Source organism: Pinus tabuliformis, chromosome J (assembly GCF_031772625.1).
Source record: "Pinus tabuliformis cultivar Carrire ecotype Pingquan chromosome J, CPIR1, whole genome shotgun sequence".
Taxonomy (NCBI): Eukaryota; Viridiplantae; Streptophyta; class Pinopsida; order Pinales; family Pinaceae; genus Pinus; species Pinus tabuliformis.
Genome location: NC_142295.1, coordinates 1,422,338,564 through 1,422,360,825, shown reverse-complemented (window position 1 = coordinate 1,422,360,825; position 22,262 = coordinate 1,422,338,564).

Here is a 22,262-nt window from a genome sequence, read left to right as displayed (position 1 = left end):
GGTAAGCCACATATATTGTTATCATAACCTTCCTTGAAACAAATATTCTATCAAGATTTTGATGTCCAGCTAAGCTCATTACTGATAATGCAACAACCTTTAAATCCAAAAGAATGATAGATTTCTACAATAAATACCATATCACCCTTGGCCATTCCACATCATATTACCCTCAAGGTAATGGATTGGTAGAATCCTCAAACAAAAGCCTATTAAACATCATCAAGAAGTTACTAGAGGACAATAAGAAAACTTGGAATAAAAAGCTAGTCAATGCCTTAAGGGCAGACAGATTGACTACTAAGAAATCAATTGGTACTTATCCCTATCAACTAGTTTATGTAATGGAAGTTGTCTTTCCATCCTCTTTGGGAGTGCCAGTAATGAAGTTACTTCAATAAATACAGGTTGAATCAAATAGTATCCAAAGAAGATCAACCAAACTATTCATCTACAACAAACAAGAGAAGATGTCTATGTCAAGTCTCAAGTTGTGCAAGAAAAGATTAAGAAGATTTTTGATAACAGAACCAAGGCTGAAGATTTCTACATTATGGTGAGCGCCAGTATTGCAGCAATAATGCTGCAACTCCTGGGGCTTCCTTTGCTTTTATCAATCCAGTAGTTCGTAACAAACTTGGAAGCGACGGTGTTGTATGCACAAGTACTAGCTCTTACTGCAAGTTGTCACTTGGTCAGCTGGCGCAAGATCACTAATGAGCTCAAGCCAAATTCTATGAGTTCTCAAAAGAAGCTTTTAGCTATGATGAAAGAAAGCTAACGCTACAGAGGCTATTCTATTTGCAAAAATAGAAGGAAAACTGAAATGCAATGCAAACCCTAGCAAATCCTAATTTACCCACTGTTGAGTCCCAAACCTGCACTTCCCTATATACCCTTTCAGCCTTCTTTTTCCATTTATTTCATCTACCAAGCTGCCAAATCATTGCATATTAGTCTAAAAAGAGCTTATGAAATGGTTTCCTAACTATGTTTATGACTATTGTTTGATTTAGTTTTTTGTTCAAACAACTGCGGAAACTTGTCACTTTCCGCAGGCAACCCAAGTTTCCGCAGCCATTTTGTTAAAGGCTATGTTAAAGGTGTCCAATGGAGAAATCGGCCACATGGGCAAGTTGCAAGTGACATGTACATGGAGTGTGTCCCCTCAGTTCAGCCAAATCACTCATAAACGGTCATGGTCAACGGTGGTCAAAGGAAGGGCCAAACGAGGAGTTTTGCAGTGGCACGGCTCTGTTTTTCCCACGTGAAGGTTTGCGTGGCACGATCCTTAGTTTCCGGAGGTACTGGCACACCTGTAGATCAGCCCGTGAATTGAATCAAGCAGCCACCACTCCATGGATTCAACTGTCATGATGACCATAACGCTAGATCTTAGGCCGTGGAGATTTACGTGTCTCTTGGCAGCATAAAATCTAGGAATTAGTTGCAGCATTTTCACTTATAAATAACGCGTTGATATATGTTGGATAGGGAGCTTTGGAGATGTAATTTTGACTATTGTTATCAGCCCACTGTACTGTGCTTTACTTTGTTTTATTACTGCACTTTAAATATATGAGAAGACAACATTCCTGAATTCGATTTGTGACTAAGTGATTGACTGGCCGAGGTTGCAGAGGGCCCCTGTACACCAAAGCTTTGTATAGTTTCTTACTTGATTTCATTTACTGTTTTTATAATCATTGCTTGTATATATATTGTGCTGTTCTAATGTTCATTGCTGTCCATATTTCCTTTATGTTTTCTTTTACAACTATTAGCTGATCAGTGCTTCTTTTACAGGTTTTGTAGGTAGCCCGGGCAAATTTACATATTTTTGATAACTACTGACATGAGATCATCTTGTCCTTTCTGCTGATTTTCATTTCCTGAGTTTAATTCCAGCATTATCATTTCTTTCAAGTTTTGTTTTGCTTATTTACTTTTCTGCTACTTAGACATCATATTACTCATATGTTTATGATTTCCCTTCTATAGCCAAGCGACTCAATTAGTAAGGAATCAGAATATTACTTGTTGTAGTATGATTTAGTTTGCTTTCCTGCAAGTTAGAGATTGAATTACTTATGTCATTTTTAAGAGTTGAAATATGAATGAGTAGTTAAATCTTAGTTTCCTTTTATGCAATTTAATTTCCTACAATTTAGATATCATATTACTCAGCTTGTTTATGATTACTTCCTATAGCCGGAGCGAGTCGAAAGGTGAAGGGTCAGAATGTGGGTTGAAGTAGTGTGATTTAGTTTGCTTTGCTTTCAGTCTTTGAGTTGCTTTAAGTTCAGTTTTTATTTTCTTTTTCATACAACAGTAAGGATACTGGGCCATTGTCACTAGTTCACTGTTTTGGTACATTTACTTCCTTTTGAGAATTGATTTCATTACAGTCAAATTGAAACCTTCGTTTTGAGAACTTTTAAGTTTGGAAAATCATTGTAGAAATCACCATTACCATCCATACTTAACTTTCAATTTCGCCATCTTACACTAGGGGATCCACAGAAGATAAACCCAAAAACAAACTAAAAAAAAAAACTCAAAAACGACAAAAGACTAAGAAAACGGTTATCTTGCACATACAGTGCACTTCAATTCATCAGTTTACAAATCTCGGATTGACATTTTAAATAGCAATTTAGGACATACTAAATTGACCAAACATTTTGGCGCCGTTGCCGGGGAAGTGAAACTAGGTAGCCAATTTCTTAAAAAAAAAATAATAAAAAAATTTCAAGGAAGGAAAATTGATAACCTCTCAGAGTATGCTCTCCTCTTGCACTTAGTGTGACCTGGAGGATCAGAAAAGAGAAAGTTATTGGTTTAATAATTTCTTGAGTATGCTCTCTTCTTGCACCTAGAGTGACCTGGAAGATCAAAAAGAGAATTATTAGCCTGACTTGAAGAAAAATAAAAAAATGACATGCATAGAGCAAGAGATTCTAGGGGAAGGTTTTTAGCTAGAGCCAAGAGTTCGATTTTCACAACTCCATCTACTTCAAGGAATAGACAAGAGACACCTCCATCATCTCCAACCCACACTCCTAGCCTTAGGATTCCTAGAATTCAAGAGGCAGTAGTTGAATTAAGAGACTCTCCCACACCATCCATCGAATCTGAATTAGGAAAAGATCCTTTCTTTCCTTCTACAGGGAGACACATTGTAGTTGAAGAAGTAGAATCACCTGAGGAAGTAGAGGGAGAAATTCCTCCTCGTTCGCCATTAGTAGAGGAACCAGAGGACTTTGAAATCTTTGAGGAAGCTATCATGATAGAGGAGGTAGTTAACGGATTTGGTAGAGGTAGAGGTAGAGGAGGGGGAGGAGGAAACAATGGAGGAGGTAGAGGTAACAATGTGGGAAATAGGGATGGAGATAACTCATTCAGATTTCCTATAGTTGATGAGGATTCTCGAGCAACAATGAAAAATATTTCACCATCTGTCCTCCCAAACTTTCATGGGTTAAGAAATGAGGATCCTGAAACATTTCTATTTGAGTTTGAGGTCGTGTGTCGAACTTATGATTATCTGGAAGACTCTCAAAAACTCAAACTGTTTCCTTCAACATTGAAAGGAGCTGCTTTGAAATGGTTCATGGGATTACTCACTCAATCCATTAGGACTTGGAATGATATGAAACAAGCATTTTTGGATAGATACCTGGACTATTGTATGCCCACCAATCACAAGGATGAAGTATTCAAAATGGTGCAAAGAGAAGATGAAAACTTGGAGGATTTTCTTGAAAGATTCCAATACAACCTGAAAAGAACAAAAGTGAGTAACTTAGATGAGGAAACCTTGAAATCCCTTCTATTAAAATCCATTAGAGATGAATGGATAGATATTTTGAACATGATGGGAAAAGGAGATATATCTCAACTTCCACTTCATGATATAGCAGAGCTATGTGTCCATCTCTCAAGGGGAAAATCTAAAACTGGAAAAGGGCCTAGAGATCCTTCTCTCATCAGAGCAAACAAATCTGCAACTGGATCAGTAAGTAGGGCTGAGATTGGCAATATGCTTGATGAATTCAAAACTGATATCTTAGGGAGTCTTAGTGAGCAACTAGACACTCTTAAGATACACAATAAGCAGAAAGCAGAAGCTGAAGCTTTGGCCATATTTTGCCCAAAATGTAGAAAGAAACATGCTCTAAGGGAATGTCCCTTGGATGCAAAAGTTGTAGAAACATGTGTGATTTGTTCAGAGAATCATGAGACCAAGGATTGTCCTTCAATTCCTGGGCTCAAAGCTGTCTTTCAAGAAGATCCAAATACAATTGAGTCTCTCTGTTTTGTTGCAAGGAGACCTTGGCAAGGGCAACAAAACCAAGGGTTTGACAACTCTATGAACTTTCAAACCCACCAAATTGGAATCCTTGGCAACAACCTTGGTCCCAACTTCAAAATCCTTTTCAATCATGGGTACAAGGCATGCAAAATCCTTATGGGAGATTCGCTCAATTTTATCAATATCCTCCATCTTTTCAAAACCAACAAGCTCCACAACTTCCAAATCATAATCCACAACTATCATTGCCATTTCCACAACAACAACAACCTTCTCAACAAAATCCAAATTCTCAACTCTTGCTTCCATTCCAACAGAAGTCAAATCAACTTCATTCCCAGCCATTGCCAAACCCCAACAATAAAAACCCTCAAAATGCTTACATGGTAGAAGGTCAACAATTTCCTACCTATATGATTGTTCCTCCCAATGATGTACAACTCAGATCTGGTAGAGTTTTAGATAAACCTTCTATAGATGCCCAAAAGCAAAGCATTTCTAAGGAAGATTCTCTTGAAGCCAATAAAGGTTCTGAAGCATCTCTTCAAAACCCAAGCACTCAGAAAGAAAAAGAAAAAGAGTTAACCCCCACAACTCCTATAGTTGAGCAACCTGCATCTTCATTCACACCTCCTTTTCCTGAAAGATTACAAATTGACAAAGGGGTGGAAAAACAAATCTTGTTTCCTGACTATGATTTTCTAGATGAATTGAAGAATGTCTGTATCAAGATTCCATTGTTACAGGCTATTAGAGAGATTCCTATTCTAGAAAAAACAATAAAGGAGTTGAGTCTTAAAAGACCAGGAAGGAAACCTAGAGATACAAGAAGAATCCACCTGGTAGGAAAAATTGCAGATATCATGATGGGAAAAATTACTATGCAAAAGTATGTAGATCCCGGTAGTCCAATTGTCAAAACACATATCAATGGGGTAGAAATTCCAAATACTTTAATTTATTTAGGGGCTGCTATCAACATTATGAGTAGACAGACTATGGAACAGCTGAAACTTCCTAATCTTCTTTTTACACCTACTTTACTGCAACTTGCAGATCGATCAATTATCAAACCAGATGGTGTATTAGAAGACATTTCAGTCTCCTTAGACTCTTGGGAATATCCAGTAGATTTCAGGATTTTAACTCCCAAGAGTAATTTAGGAGGACATCCTCTCATCTTAGGAAGACCTTGGCTAGCCACAGCTGATGCTTTTATCAGCTGTAGGTCTGGGGATATGTATATTTCTGATGGTAATTCGACAAAGAAATTCAATCTGTATCCTCCAGCAAAAGCAATTACAGAAATAGAAGATAATGAGTGGCTTGATGATGAGGATACTATACAACCTGTCTTTACCATTTCTGAAGTCAGTGAAGATAGTCAAATTCTGAACACATTAGAAAACTTTGAAACATCTTCAGAATATGACCACACACAATTTCAGTTAGATTCTGACATTGAGTATCTATCATCTAGACAAATATCTCTTTTCTCTATGGAAGAGTTTGGTAGTTCCGCCATTGAGATCTTTCCAGGTAAAACATTGAATATCAACAAAAACTTGGAAAGATCACAACAGGGAGAGCTAACCAAAATCTTGCAAAAACATTCTACTGCATTTGCATGGGAGTAAACTAATATGAAAGGTATTGACCCTAAGACTTGCATTCATCACATCTACATCGAGGAAAATAGTAGACCAATCAGACAACCTTAGAGAAGGATGAATCCAAACCTTAGGGAGATAGTGAAAGAAGAGCTCCAAAAACTACTCAATGTAAACTTCATTTATCCAATTTCAGATAGCCGATGGGTTTCTCCTTTGGTTATAGTACCTAAAAAGAATGGTAAATGGAGGGTATGCATTGATTACAGGGAATTGAACAAAGCAACTTTGAAATATCACTTTCCTTTACCCTTTATCGATCAGGTATTAGATACTTTAGCAGGTAAAAAGTATTTTTCATTTTTGGATGGTTTCAGTGGTTATAATCAAATTCAGGTAGCACCTAAAGATCAGGATAAGACCACATTTACCTGTCCATGGGGAACTTTTGCTTACCGAGTATTTCCTTTTGGATTATGTAATGCACCCGCAACATTTCAAAGGGCAGTACTAGGAACCTTTTCTGATCTAATCCATGATTGTGTAGAGGTTTATATGGATGATTTTACAGTTTATGGTAATTCGTTTGAAGAGGCATTAGAGAATTTGGAAAAAGTCCTTATAAGGTGTAAAGAAACAAACCTATCGTTGAGTCATGAAAAATGCTTTATGATGTTTACTGAAGGGATTGTTTTAGGACATCATATTTCAGGGGATGGGATTAAAGTTGATAGATCAAAAGTTGAAGTCATCTCCAAGTTGCCTATTCCAAATTGTCAAAAAGATGTTAGAAGTTTTCTTGGATTTACTGGATACTATAGAAGATTTATTGAAAACTTCACCAAAATAGCATCTCCACTCTTCAAATTACTTACAAAAGACTGTAAATTCAAAAGGGATCCTGATTGTCAATCTGCATTTGAAACTTTGAAAACAAGAATATCTGAAGCACCCATTTTGAGAGGGCCAAATTGGAAACTTCCTTTCCATATTTCCACAGATGCTTCAGATACAGCTCTAGGAGCTGTGTTGGGTCAAAAGGATTTAGTTCCTTATGCCATTTACTACACCAGTAAAAATTTGACTCCCACCGAGTTAAACTATACTGTGACTGAAAAAGAGTTCTTAGCTGTTGTTCATGCAATCAATAAGTTTAGACATTATATAACAGGCTATGAAACTTTTGTCCATACTGATCATTCTGCAATTAGATATCTAACGAAAAAACCTGTTACTAATGGCAGAGTTACAATATGGCTCTTACTTCTACAAGAATTCAATATTACTGTGTTGGATAGACTAGGGAAACAAAATACAGTAGCTGATTTCTTTTCTAGAATCCAAAATACTAATGAAGATTCTTCTGTAGAGGATAAGTTTCCAAATGAGTATTTATTTGTAGTAACTACTAAGACTCCTTGGTATGCAGATATTGCTAACTATTTGGTTACAGGAAAGCTACCTTCACATTTGTTTCCTAGTGAAAAAAGAAGAGTTATTCAGGAGAGTTCGAATTATTCATGGATTTCTAATGAATTGTTTAAAACAGGGCTAGATTGTGTGATCAGAAGATGTGTTCGGGAAGATGAAATGCCTGACATCCTCAAGGCATGTCATGATGAACCATGCGGTGGACACTTTGCTGACAAAAAGGCGGCCTATAAAATCCTTTCTTTAGGATATTATTGGCCTTCTCTTTTCAAAGATGCAAAACAATATGTCAAAAGGTGTGACAGCTGCCAAAGAGTTGGGAGACCGACTCTTTCAAATGAAATGCCATTACAACCACAGGTACTCATCGAACCCTTTGAAAAATGGGCTTTAGATTTCATTGGACCCATTAATCCACCATCTAAACAGAAAAAGTATATATTGGTATGCACTGATTATGTCACTAAATGGGTAGAAGCCAAAGCATTGCCTTCTGCTACTGAAAATTCAATTGTTCAATTTCTTTTTGAGGATATTTTTACTCATTTTGGTGTCCCAAGAGAAATTGTGACAGATCAGGGAAGTCAATTTACATCTAACTTGATGGAGAAGCTGATGGAAGAATACAAAATCAAGCACAGAAAATCTACTCCTTACCATCTGCAAGCAAATGGCCAAGTGGAGTCTACAAACAAAGTTCTTGAGAGCATCATCACCAAACTGTTCATCTACATAGAAGAGATTGGGCAGAAAGGCTTCCTGAAGCCTTATGGGCCTACAGAACTACATGGAGGAATACAACAGGACATTCTCCCTATGAACTTGTTTATGGGAAAGAAGTCCTGCTCCCCATTGAGTTTTAAGTCAATACTTTCAAGATGGCAGTCCAGTTGGGGATGAATCTATCAGAAGCCCAAAAGCACAGAATGGAGCAGCTAAATGAGCTAGATGAGATCAGACAAGAAGCAATTTTAAGGACTGATCTAGTTCAACATCAAAGAGCTAAGTGGCATGAAAGATACATCAAAGAGAGAAAGTTTCAAGAAGGAGATTAGGCGCTACTGTTTCATTCCAAGTTCAAAGACTTCAAAGGTAAATTTCAGACCCATCGGCTTGGGCCATATGAAATTGACAAAGTCTTTAACAATGGAGCGGTAAGAATCAAGACCATTGATGAATTTTAGATTCCTCTTATTGTGAATGGCCACCAATTGAAAATTTATCATAAGCCACTCTCAAAAGAGGAATTTTTCAAGATGTTCCAAGAGAATTCTGCAATAAGGCTGGTGGAGAAGAATCCTTCTTCCCCACCAGCCTAGCCTTTGTTTCTTTCAGTTGAAAAAAAAATAAAAAATAAAAATTGTATAAGCCTGAAAACCAATCATAGATTGGCAGTCTTATACAGAAAATATAGAGTGAAAATCAGGGACACTTGACACTCTATATTTTCCAAAAAAAATCTCCTCTCCTTCTTTTTCCATCTTCACTCCACCTCATTTGCCATTTCACTCCATCTCCATCTCATTCACATTTTCGCTTCACTTCACTCCGCTTCATTTTCACTCCATTCCACTCATTTCATTTTCATTTCATCAATAAAAGTTCCTTTCAGGACTATTTTCACTCAGTTAGTTCTTTTCTAACTATCTTTGTTCAGCTAAGTGGGTGTTGTCCCAGTTTCCACAGCTGGAAGCAGTTTCCGTAGCCAGAAACAGTTTCCACAGCCAGAAATGATTTCCGCAGCTACCACCACTCTGTTTTTCAAATTCACAGTCAAAATGTTAGTGCAAAAATCATGAAAATGCAGGTGTAATTGAGCAAATGCCATGAAGACATGGAGCATCTCCAAGACATCAAGAAAGAACAGTTGGTTAAAAGCTATGAGCAAGAAATGACAAAGTTTCCAAAGGTATGAGCAAAAATTTTTATCAAATAACAATTAAAGTCATGATTATGCATAGTTATCAAACCATAAAAAGTTCTACTATGTGCAATGATTCGATATGATAGCTCCATTACCCACTCCTATTCCACGATATTACTCCATACACCATGCATTCATTTCTTAACGGTCTCATGATGGATTTTTGGGTTTAAACTCAAGTTGACTGCACTTTCATTTGCCACTTGCGCTCATGAGATGTGACCAATCCCTTTACGGCTCCTCTCCACCACATTTCCCGCAGCCATCTATCAAAACGTGTGATCTCCCGTATGCAGCCGTTAATTCAAAAAAAAAAAAAAAAGATCTCGCCTCCACTCCGTTCACTTACCATTCCATTAAACATCTTCCTTTTCATACACACGCATTTCAATTTGTGAACTTATTTGCGACTGCTTATCCTCTGTTCCACCTGTAATCTGAAGCATTCCCGTTACCTGCTATCAATTGCAGCCACTGCATTTTACCATAAACCCTGCAACTGAGCTACCTTCCCTCTGCTAAATCCTCATACGCAATTGCATCCTCAGTTTAAATTCAAAACAGAGAAAGGAATGGGAAAACCACTAAGGGTAGAGCCAGAAGGACCGAAATATCTAGAAGGTTACCCTCAAGCAAAGGATTTGCTGAAGAAAGCCAAATGGTTACGCTTCATCCAAAAGTTTAAAGGCTATAACAAAGAGGTAACCAAGGCTTTTGCATGGTCTTTCGATGGTCAAATGGTGGAGATTGGAGATTTGAAGCTCACGGTGACCAAAACAACAGTAGCAGCTGCCACAGGCTTACCCCAAGAAGGTGAGAGATGGTTCAAAAACAAAAGCGTGGATGAACAGGCATGGAGAATTATGCTAAGAAACCCATATATGGACACCACTATGTTTACTAAAGGAATTCCTGTTCATGCATTGAAGGAAGAATGGGCCAGTCTGCTGTTAGTTATCCAAAAATTTGTCACTTGTGAAGGATGCTTTGGTTCGATGTACATGTACCATGCTAGACTGTTGATGAATTTCTTAGAGAATCAGACTCTTAATTTGCCTTATTTCTTACTGTTGAGTTTGAAGAAGATGAGTATTACAGTCCAAAAACACATAGGCAATATAGAACCTCATCTATATCATCATGGACTTATAAAAATTCTTATTGAAGACCAACTAAAGAAAAACAAAGATACCTGGGAACAATTCTTGATAAGAAACTACTTCCAAGAGCCATCTGAGGCCTCTGAAAGTAGTACACCAAAGACACCAAGAAAAAGTAGGAGAAGAGAAAAGAGCACCATAGTCCAAGACTCCCCTACTACAAAAACTCAAGAAGTTGGTCAAAAAGAAGAAGAAAACAGAACTAAAGACAAGAAACAGAGGAAAGAGAAAGGAAAAAGGACCATCCAAGAAGTCTACCAATCACCTGAGCCATCCATAGAGGAGGATTATCAACCACTATCAGAAAGATTAGTACATCTTCAGGCTGCTATAGCAAAGAAAAAGGAAAAAGGGAAACAGAGTATACAAGAAAAGAGTACTAGTCCACCATACTTAAGGAGAAGCACCAGGCTAAGAGGAAAGGGGAGTAAAACTAAAATAAAACGGCCCCACTTCATCGACTTGGGTGGAGAGACAACTGAGAAAACTCCAGCTGGCCGTAGTCCACCTCGTCCTCAGCCAAGCATTGAAACTAGTCCTCCACATGATGAAAGCCCTTCTTGGCTAGAGCTAGAGAGCAGTCCTCCTCCTCCACCAGATTTTGAACTCAGTCCAAGAAAGACACCTAAAGTAGATCCCAATCAACAGGAGGTATATGACTACTTGGAATCATTAGAAAAATCAGCTGCAGGTCCGAGTACCACTCTGCCACTAGATGCACAAGTTCAGTCCTTAAAGCAGGAGGTATTTGAATTAGAGGTCCTAAACAGGCATATCAAGCAGGAAAATGAAGCACTCAAGGAGCAGAGAAAAGTAGATAAAATTATTCATGATAACACTATGCTCCATTTGGGACTATGGCAAAAGAAAAACAAGAAACTGAAGAAAAAGTGCAAAAAGTTGAGCAGAGCATTGATCAATCTCAAATTCAGATGTCTAATAAGGAAACCAAGGATGGTGGTAGCACCAAAGAAGAAGAAAAGAGGGCTAGATGTCCTAGCAGAAGCATCAGAACATATGGATTAGAGGGGAATGACTAAATTTTGGTTGCATGAGGACATGCAACACCTTCACAGTGGGGGTATGTTGAGTCCCAAACCTGCACTTCCCCATATACCCTTTCGGCCTTCTTTTTCCATTTACTTCATCCACCAAGCTGTCAAATCATTGCATATTAGTCTAAAAAGAGCTTATGAAATGGTTTCCTAACTATGTTTATGACTGTTGTTTGATTTAGATTTTTGTTCAAACAACTGCAGAAACTTGTCACTTTCCGTAGCCAGCCCAAGTTTCCGCAGCCATTTTGTTAAAGGCTATGTTACAGGTGTCCAATGGAGAAACCGGCCACATGGGTAAGCTGCAAGTGACGTGTAAATGGAGTGTGTCCCCTTAGTTCAGCCAAATCACTCATAAACGGTCATGGTTAACGACGGTCAAAGGAAGGGCCAAACGAGGAGTTTTGTGGTGGCACGGCTCTATTTTTCCCACGTGAAGGTTTGCGTGGCACGATCCTTAGTTTCCGGAGGTACTGGCACACCTGTAGATCAGCCCGTGAACTGAATCAAGCAGCCACCACTCCATGGATTCAACTGTCATGATGACCATAACGTTAGATCTTAGGCCGTGGAGATTTACGTGTCTCTTGGCAACATAAAATCTAGGAATTAGTTGCAGCATTTTCACTTATAAATAACGCGTTGATATACGCTGGATAGAGAGCTTTGGAGATGTAATTTTGACTTTTGTTATCAGCCCACTGTACTATTCTTTACTTTGTTTTATTACTGCACTTTAAATATATGAGAAGACAGCATTCCTGAATTCGATTTGTGACTAAGTGATTGACTGGCCGAGGTTGTAGAGGGCCCCTGTACACCAAAGCTTTGTATAGTTTTTTACTTGCTTTCATTTACTGTTTTTATAATCATTTCTTGTATATATATCGCGCTGTTCTGATGTTCATTGCTGTCCATATTTCCTTTATGTTTTCTTTTATAACTGTTAGCTGATCACTGCTTCTTTTACGGGTTTCCGTAGGCAGCCTGGGCAAATTTACATATTTTTGATAACTACTGACATGAGATCATCTTGTCCTTTCTGCTGATTTTCATTTCCTGAGTTTAATTCCAGCATTATCATTTCTTTCAAGTTTTGTTTTGCTTATTTACTTTTCTGCTACTTAGACATCATATTACTCATCTGTTTATGATTTCCTTTCTATATTCAAGTGACTCAATTAGTAAGAAATCAGAATAGTACTTGTTGTAGTATGATTTAGTTTGCTTTCCTGCAAGTTAGAGATTGAATTACTTATGTCATTTTCAAGAGTTGAAATATGAATGAGTAGTTAAATCTTAGTTTCCTTTTATGCAATTTAATTTCCTGCAATTTAGATATCATATTACTCAGCTTGTTTATGATTACTTCCTATAGCCAGAGCGAGTCGAAAGGTGAAGGGTCAGAATGTGGGTTGAAGTAGTGTGATTTAGTTTGCTTTGCTTTTAGTCTTTGAGTTGCTTTAAGTTCAGTTTTTATTTTCTTTTTCATACAGTAGTAAGGATACTGGGCCATTGTCACTAGTTCACTGTTTCGGTACACTTACTTCCTTTTGAGAATTGATTTCATTACAGTTAGATTGAAACCTTCTTTTTGAGAACTTTTAAGTTTGGAAAATCATTGTAGAAATCACCATTACCATCCATACTTAACTTTCAATTTCGCCATCTTACACTAGGGGATCCAAGAAGATAAACCCAAAAACAAACTAAAAAAAAACTCAAAAACGACAGAAGACTAAGAAAATGGTTATCTTGCACATACTGTGCACTTCACTTCATCAGTTTACGAATCCCGGATTGACATTTTAAATAGCAATTTAGGACATATTAAATTGACCAAACACCCACTAACCCTACTTTTGCAAGATAAGATATGAAAACTGATGAAATGAGTGCCATTTAATACTGAAAAGGTAAATTGTATTTATTCAAGCTACTTTTGAAAAGAAATGAGAAGAAAACATCTTTTTGTGCTTTTGAGTGTTTTTATGTGAAATTATTATGCTTGTGATTTATCTGGTTGTGATTGTGCAGAGGTTTGGTGGCAAAGGAGGGTAGATTTGGTTGTTGTATAGGTGGAGGAAGGTGTGGAGAGGTCCTAAAAAGCCCCTAGTACCCTTCTGAAGAATTTCATAGTGATCAGACTTCAAAAAATCACTCATAGGAAATTCTACAAGAGGCTGCAGGGGATCTACAAGAGGATCTATAGGAGGAGGCCAAGAGCTATTTTTGGAGTTTTGAAGGTGGAAAAATGATGGGAAAGGGTGGCTGAAGGCTAGATGAAGGTGTTGAGTTGTCTGGAGCTTGTCAAGGAAGATCAAGAAAGAACTTTAAGGTTGGATTTGTTCAAATGGCGAGAGGAAAGCTTATGGAGGAAAACATAGAAATTAGGGCAGATTGGCGAAATGTTGCGAATGACTTGGAAAATCTATAAGAAGTGAGCTGGTGCTGGCTGTTTTATGGATGAGTGGTGAGATAAGGTGTCCTGCAAGAGATCTGCACATCTACTTACGAAAAATGATTGAAAAAATGACTAACTATGCCATCAAAACAAATTTTTTTCTAACTTGACCTAATTCCTGACCTATAAATAGAAAATGCTAAAGAGTAACCTATGAACATAAAAGAATGTAGTGAGATCTATGGTAAAAGAACAAGAAATGATCTAGGCAACTTAATCTGAACCAATATATCAATCTTTCCAAATCAAGTTATCACACTAGTAGTTGCATGGAAGAGCAAAAATTGTGTTTTTGGTGGCAACAGAAGTGCCTTGACCTCAAATCATAGTCCCAGGAAGGGAGAAACGAGATTAGGGCCTGCTGTTGGCCTTTTTGAATCTTATTTTGTCACTATAGTAACCTACTTAAGCAACTAAAATACAAAACAACTATGCAAACCATCAAAAGCAACCTAATCTAACAAAGTAACATGAATCTTTGTAACAGAAATTAACTCATGAACTAAATCAAAAACATATAAGTACAAAGGAAGAGGTGTTGGGCAGCTTGGTTTGGGCCCTAACTCAAGAGCATCAGCACTTTGAAAGAGATTAGTGCTGGCTCAAAAGCTGTTTCATCTTCATTATCAAAAATAGTAGTCACATTACATAAACTGTTCTAAAAAACGAACTCGAAAATTAGCTGAACACAATGCTGCACAAAAGTGAAAAAATCTACTAATGACTAGCTAAACTACTGAGGCTCTAAGCCTCCTTATTTATACAAATGGAGTTCTCCTAAAATCAAGGAACTCGGCTTCCTAGAAATGGAGATAAACAACAATCCTTCTTTACTTGCTCGGCTGCCCCTTGGAATCATCAATGTGGACTTGTGTGCTCTGAGTTGTTGATGGAGGATTCGAGGAAAGGGGTCATAAATGAAGGAGATAGCCCCCTACAAATCCTCTTCCCTATTTTCCTCTAGTTTTGGTTGCCATTTTCTCATAAATCCCTTGACTTTGTCCAAAATTGGCCAAAAAATCTGCATAAAGCACACATTAGACTACATGGCAAAGTGACTAACCCAATTCACTCTATTAGCATAAATATATTAAAAAACATGCAATAAACTAATGAGAATGGTGGATTAAGTAGAAATAAGAGGCAAAATGGGCCCATATAATTACCCATTCTCTGGGATCTCATCATCACCCCCCTACTGAATGGGTTGCTCATCCTCTGAGCAACTAATCTAACTCTTCATACTTTATGGCTCTGACAAATTCCTTGACCTCCCATGCCTCTGATGTGATATCTTCCTCTTTATCATGGAAACCTGCCTTCCTATCCACCTCTTCCCACTATTTCTGTTCTTCCTCCTCTCTTACTCCTTCCAGCAGTCCTAGCAGCAGTGGAAGACTGAATTTAAGGCCATTCCAATTGGCCTTCAAACTTTGCATTGAGTGCTTATACAGGGGCACTCTCCCCATGGCTTCCCTCATCCTGTTAGGGGAGTGATACTCCCTATTCCTTAGGTTGTGTGCCAATGTATTCCACCTTCTCATGCAGGCATGAATGCAGTCATCTCCAAACAATCTCTCCATGTCCTTGAAGTGAGTGATAGCCTGGGCCTGCTTATCAACATAGTCTGGGACAACTTGATGATTAGCTACAAGGTGTTGGTGGGCATAGATGAGAGCCAAGGGGCCTGCTGGTTCTGCTCTAATCATCAAGGTTTCACTTAGCTCTTTTTCCATCATTTTATGGATTTCCACTGCCCTTTTCTCTTCATGGCTCATCTAAGATGCCATAGCCATCAACTGCAAGTCTCCCAATGCAGCATTTGGATCCCATAAGTTCATGTTAATAAGTGCCATGTTGTGCAGGTAAAAGTCTGCTAGCTTCGATTTATCTTCAGCTGAACTGTGATCACATAAATGCATGAATTGGCCATAACCCTAAAAAGGTATTGTGCCCCTCTGGGCCAGTGTCTTAATCTGAAATTGGAGCCACTGATCCTTGAGGTACATTGCATACGATTTGGCTGGCTGCCTGCACTGTAATGGCTCCATAGCTCAGATGGCCATGTAGGCTAACTGGGCTTCCTTTTCCTGTAGCTGCCTTCTCAAAATCAACAACTCATTTTCTACCTGGGATTCCCTTTCCTGTTGCTGTTTTATCAATGTCTCACTATCTGCCTAGGGCTCCTCTTCCTGTTGCTGTCTTTTTGCTACCTCACTGTCTTCCTGGGGTTCCTCTTCTTGTTGCTGTTTCTTTAAGATTGATAGCTCATTTCCTCCTTGAGGTTCCCTTTCTTGTAGTTGCTTCTTCAACATTTCATTTTCTACTTCTAATTGAGCTCTTCTGATGCTTTCTGTATGCCTGACCATGCTCAATTCTTTTCCCATTTCTCTCAACCTGTTTTCCATGTGCCCAATGTCTTCCACCCCTTTTGATTTTGCAATCTGCATCCATGTATGGGTCCTGACTCTTTCCTTTTCTAACTCGAAGAAAAGAGGAACTGCAAACTTTTGTGGGATGATCTTCCCAACTTCCAGAAGGTTGTAGTAAGAGCCTAAGTTAGGCTGAGGTCTAGGCTCTGGTATCTCTTTTGCCTTGTCTTCCTCCTTGGTCTGTTCTTCTACCTTTTCAAGTTTTTCAGTCTCTTTGAGCTTTGCCAATGTCTCCTGTAGAGAGGTCTGCGCCTCCTATAGGACCGTTTTGGAGTCCATTAGTTTGATCCTTTCTTTCCAAGTAGAGGTCTTAGGACTTCCTCTCTCGTAAGTGATGGGGCTTTTGGAGGGAGATTCCTCCTTTGTTGCAGTAGGTACATCCTCAATGATGATGGGCTCCTTTGAAGGTGGCTGAGGCTTCCCCATCTTGATTTTGGTGCTCTTTCAAGCTTTGAAGTACATAGATGGTTGTCTCTTCCTTTTTCCTTTGGGCTTGGCTGGAGTACTAAGTGCAGCAAGAACAACTGCTGCTTCTCTTGCTAGTGTCTCAGGAGACACTTCTTCTTGCTGTGTTTCTTCTTCTTCATCTATTGTTTTGCCTGTTTCTACTAGTTTTGTGTCTGCTGTCTCTGACTCTGTTTTCTCCTCTGCTTGTTGAGTTTCTGCCTTTCCTGTGGCAACCTTTTTCTGAGCTGTCTTAGGCTTCTTATTTTCAGTTCTTGGCCTCTTCTTTTTCTCTGCTGTGGTTTTCCCTTTTTTTTCTTTTGATGCTGTCTTCTTCTCTGTTTTAAGCTTATTTGTGGTGGTGTCATGTTTCTCCTCTCCTCTCTGTTTTTCTTATTTTTCTTCTTCCAATTGAATGTTTTGCTCTTCTTCATGGATTTCCTTCTCAGCTTCCTCTTTTTGTTTCTCCTCTTCACCGCCATATGGACTGAGCTCATTAGTGAGAGTTTTTATATCATCCTCTTTAGTCATGTTCCTGAAAATCTCCGAGGCTATGGGGATTGTGTAAGTGTGGAGGGAATCCTCCACCAACAGTTTAATTAGCCCATGGTGAGCCAATTGGTCTGGAACCCTTGCATTCAATTTGGTGCTACACTCTATTAAGGATTGGAGGAGAAAGTATGGAAGACTGAGTTTTCTGGATGCAGGATGGTCCATGTCATAGCTTAGCTCATGTAACAGTTTGAAATGATACCCATAAAGGATGTTGTATCTTCCTTCATAGGAGATATACCTCATGATTTGATAGCTGACCTCTCCCCATGGATAAGGTATACTTGTCCTTTTGATCCCATTCTTATCCTCCACAGGATGTTCATCAGGCTGGAAAAAGGTCTTCTTTGCAATTGTCTTCGTGGTTTTTCTTCTTTGCTCCAAGGGAGCCCAAGTGGGAGGCTTTTAATCCTGCTGATGAAATCCGGTGTAAGTTCTATGGTTAGACCCCTGAAACTGACTGTGGGATGGGTTTTTGAGTGAGGTTTTAAAGACAATAAAAATTCCTCGGTGACTTTCTCATCATACCCATGAAACTTCTCGAAGAAAGGCATCCAATTTGCCCTGGTAAAGAGGGCTATCACTTCTGGATGTTCATGTAGTTTAGCTGAATTCAAAGGCTTCTTCCTCATAAAACCCCTTGTCATGATGTTCAGAGACTGTTGGAATGTTTCAGGTGAGGAGGAAGGCAGCAAATTTCAAACCCGAAAACAGAGGAACAGCTGAGGGTTTTTTCTGGAACTAGAGAGAGAGTTTTTCGTGTTCTTCCTTTTTAACAAAAACAAATTTCAACTTTCCTTCCCTTCAAACTCTGTTCTCAAACTTGATTTACTTCTCAGGCTGGTTGAGGGAAACAATATCTCGAAGAAAAAAACAGAGAGTATACAAGACAGTGCTTTTTTCCTTTCACAAAATAAGTAGATTACCTAATGCAAATCCACTTTTTTTTATAGGCTTAATTTTCTATGGTTGCATGTTTCTTTACACAGAAGAATACCACGGAGGTGAAAAAGACAGGTTTTCAGTAGAGAGAGAAAATGGAGAAACTATATAGATATATATTTTTAAAACATAGGCAGACTCTGTTCTCACTTTTCCTTTCTTTTTAACTCAATACTTTGCTTCAAATCCCACCACATTTTATAGATATATGAAATGCAGAGTGGTTTTCACTGAGCCTACTTTTTCAAGCTCGAATTTGGCATAAAATCATGAATTTTCCCTTGTGATGTTGCTCACTGGTCTTCCTATAGAAAGGCTCTTGTAGGACTGTGTTTCCGCTCCTGTAGAGTGTGATAATGCTCCTGTAGAGCCCGATAAGTGGAAGGGTTTGAAACTGACAGAGAGTGACTGTTTCAAGGTTCTGGAGGTGGTAGGTAGGTTGAAATAGCTGAGAACTCATCGATGCAAATGAAAACAAATGTGGCAAAGGCGGTCGACTACAGTGTACTTAAGCTTACGCGAAGCTTACGGGCGTGTTTTGCGGTGACGAGGTGAGGTGGCAGGAAGGGTATGTTACCTTCATCCGGACTGTTGGTCCCTACTCCAGTGCCATTATGATACTTTATGCCACCTGCCGGCAATCACTTCCATCATTCTCGTTATACGCTGCCACCACTACCTGTTTTGAGTTTTCTTCCCGAGTTGACTGAACACATGTGCCGATTGCACCCACTGGGCACTGTTTGAATTGGACGAGGCGTTGTTTAAACTTGATGAGGGTGGCTAGTTAGCTGGCCACCAATCTCATTTAAATGCAACAATCTCACTTGTCCATGCAGTTTCTAAATTATACTCATGCATCAGAGGAACGAGTTTAGTCACTTACCTGTTAGTCGCTATCATGCTGTTGCATGTTCAGACTTTGGCATTTTATTCATGGATTGCTGCTCCTATTGGTGCCCGTGGCTTCTGAATTGGTGGCTTGGCTGCCTCATGCTAGTGATCTTTAATCTGGACCATTCTTTGTACATTTTATACACCTGTGGCTGTACTGACTCTGCCTCTGGAGCTCGATTTTTAAGGGGATCAGCTGTTACAGGAATCCTACAGGATTTCCTGTAACTACTTCTCCCTCTAAAAATTTTGGCTGAGGCTTGAGCAGGGACTAGAGAGATAGCTGGGGGAGGTTCTAAAGGAAATGGAAAAGTAGTTGGCATGCATTAGGTAAGCTTTAAGTTTAGGGTGCTGCTTGTTTATTCTTCATTTAAAAAAAAAACAAAAGAAACAAGATTTTTGTGTTTTCTGTGCAAGGAAGAAAGAAGTGAGTGGAAATGCAGTGATGCAGGGATGGAATGGAAAGTTAGGAGGATGAATGGTGGTAGGGAGGTCCACATGCCTTCTGGACAACTTTCTAGCCCTCTGATTCTTTTTTGAACTTGATTTCGAGCTCTCTGTGATTTCTACAGGAGCCTCTTGTAGAATGCACAGAGCTTCCTGTAAGATGCATAATTTCTAGAACAACTGAGACCAAGGACTGAGAAAAGACAATGGCGATGGAGAAATGATATATTAGGGGTGTATTTAGCTTGGCCATGTCCATTATCCTTCTATGGTTCTCTTGCAATCTGCAAAGCATTCCAAGAAAAAATAATTTTATGTTCCTGTTTTTTTTTTTTTTTTTCCTCTTTTTTTTAGTATTATGAGACAGTCGGGGTGCCTCTAGGAGGTTTTCACCCTCACTGCCTGCCCTGGGCACCTCCAAGGGGAAACCCAAGGATCTTTTATTTTTTCATTTTAGTTTTTTTTCCCCTTTTTTTGGTAGGGTGTGGGTGGAGTGGAGGTAGAGACTTTCTCCACTACCAACACTGTTTTACTCAAATTCTCAATTAATTCTTTATTGGAGAGGGGCTTCTTGTAGATCTTCAACCTATGCCCATTAAAAAGCATGGGGATGGTTTCTTCATCGATGGTATTGATCAAAACTGAACCATTGTCATTGCACTTTTCTACTATGTATGGTTCCAGCCATCTCGTCCTCAGTTTTCCCTTGAAATCTTTATATCTTGAATCATACAGCAGCACCGAATCTCTTTCCTAGAATTGTTTCTCCTTGAGGTGTCTATCATGCCTTATTTTCCTTTGAAGTTGGACTATCTCTGAGTGGAGAAGGGCCTGCAATCTCTGCTCATCCAATCCATTTAGCTAAAGTAACCTGTCCTTTTGTACATGGCTGAGATCTAGGTCCAGTTGAGCTACCATCCTTAGTGTGTTATATTCAAACTCTATTGAAAGCAAAGCCTTCTTCCCATAGACCAGCTCATAGGGTGTGAACCTTGTGGTGGTTTTCCAAGTGGTGATATAGGCCCAGATGGCCTCAACCAATTGATCTGCCCAATCGTTCCTACTGCTGCTCACTACCTTGGTCAAAATTCCTTCCAAAGCTCTGTTAGTGACTTCCACCTGTCCATTTTCTTGCGGATGATAAGGGGTGGAAGTTCTGTGCTTAATTTTATGATGTGTGAGCAGGTCTTCAATCAGATTGGAGGTAAACTGACTCCCTTGATTTGTGACTAATTCTCTTGGATATCCAAACTTATAGAAGATATTCTCTCTCAAAAACACAGCTGCTTTTTCTTCTGTCGCTGCCTTGATCGCCTTGGTTTCTGCCCATTTTGTCAGATAATCAGTGCACACGATGATGTAATATTTCTGCTTTGAAGGAGGGTTGACGAGACCCACAAAGTCTATGCCCCACTTCTCAAATGGTTCAAAAGTCACTTGAGGTTGCAGGGGCATCTCATCCCTTGGAGTAGGTTTCCCCATCCTTTGACATCGGTTACATTGGCTGATATGTCTCCTTACATCTTGATGAAGAGTGGGCCAATAGTAATCCGCTTGCAGGATTTTGAAGGCAGTCCTCTTTTCTGTAGAATGGTCCCCGCAGGGCCCATCATGACAGGTTAGGAGAATGTAAAAAACTTCCTCTTCCCTGACACATCTCCTCAAAACCTGATCTGGGCCAAGTTTTATGAGATTGCCCCCAATCTAGGTGAAAGGGGCACTTTTTATCACAATCTTGCTCTTCTCTTTTGAGGACAGGTGTGGCGGGAATTGTGCTAAAACTAAGTAATTTGCTATATCAACAAACCATGGAGAGAGTACTGAGATAGAAAATAGGTGTTCATCTGGCATTTGATCATCCACCATTCATTCTTCACCTGCAGGCAGATCTAGTCTAGACAAAAAATCAGCAACAACATTTTCCTTACCCGACTTATCAACAATGGTTAAATCAAATTGCTGCAATAAAATAAACCATCTAATAATGCGAGCATTTACATCTGGTTTGTTCATTAAATACCTAATTACATCATGATCAGTGTGTACAAATGTTTGATAGCTGGTGATGTAGTGTCTGAACTTATTTATGGAATGGACTACAGCTAGGAGCTCCTTTTCGGTTACAGTGAAATTTAATTCTGTCTTAGACAAGTTTTTACTTACAAAATATATGGCATAAGGCAGCTTCTCATCAATTTGCCCTAAGGCTGCTCCTATCACTTTGTTTGAGGCATCTGTATGAATGTGGAAAGGTAGGGCCCAGTTTGGACCTCTCAAAATTGGGGCAGTCACCAGTTTACTTTTCAAGGTATCCAGAGCCTCTTGACAGTTGTCAGTCCATATGAACTCAACATCTTTTCCCAAAAGACCAAACAATGGAGAGGCTAGCTTACTGAAATCCTTAATGAATCTTCTATAATACCCTGCTAAACCTAGGAAAATTTGAACATCTCTTACCTTTTGAGGAGGTGGGACCCTTTGGATGATGGCAATTTTGTTGGGGTCCACCTGTAATCCTTGCTGAGAGATTGCATGACCTAGCACGGTCCCTTCAGTCATCAAGAATTCACATTTTTTAGGACTGAGGGACAG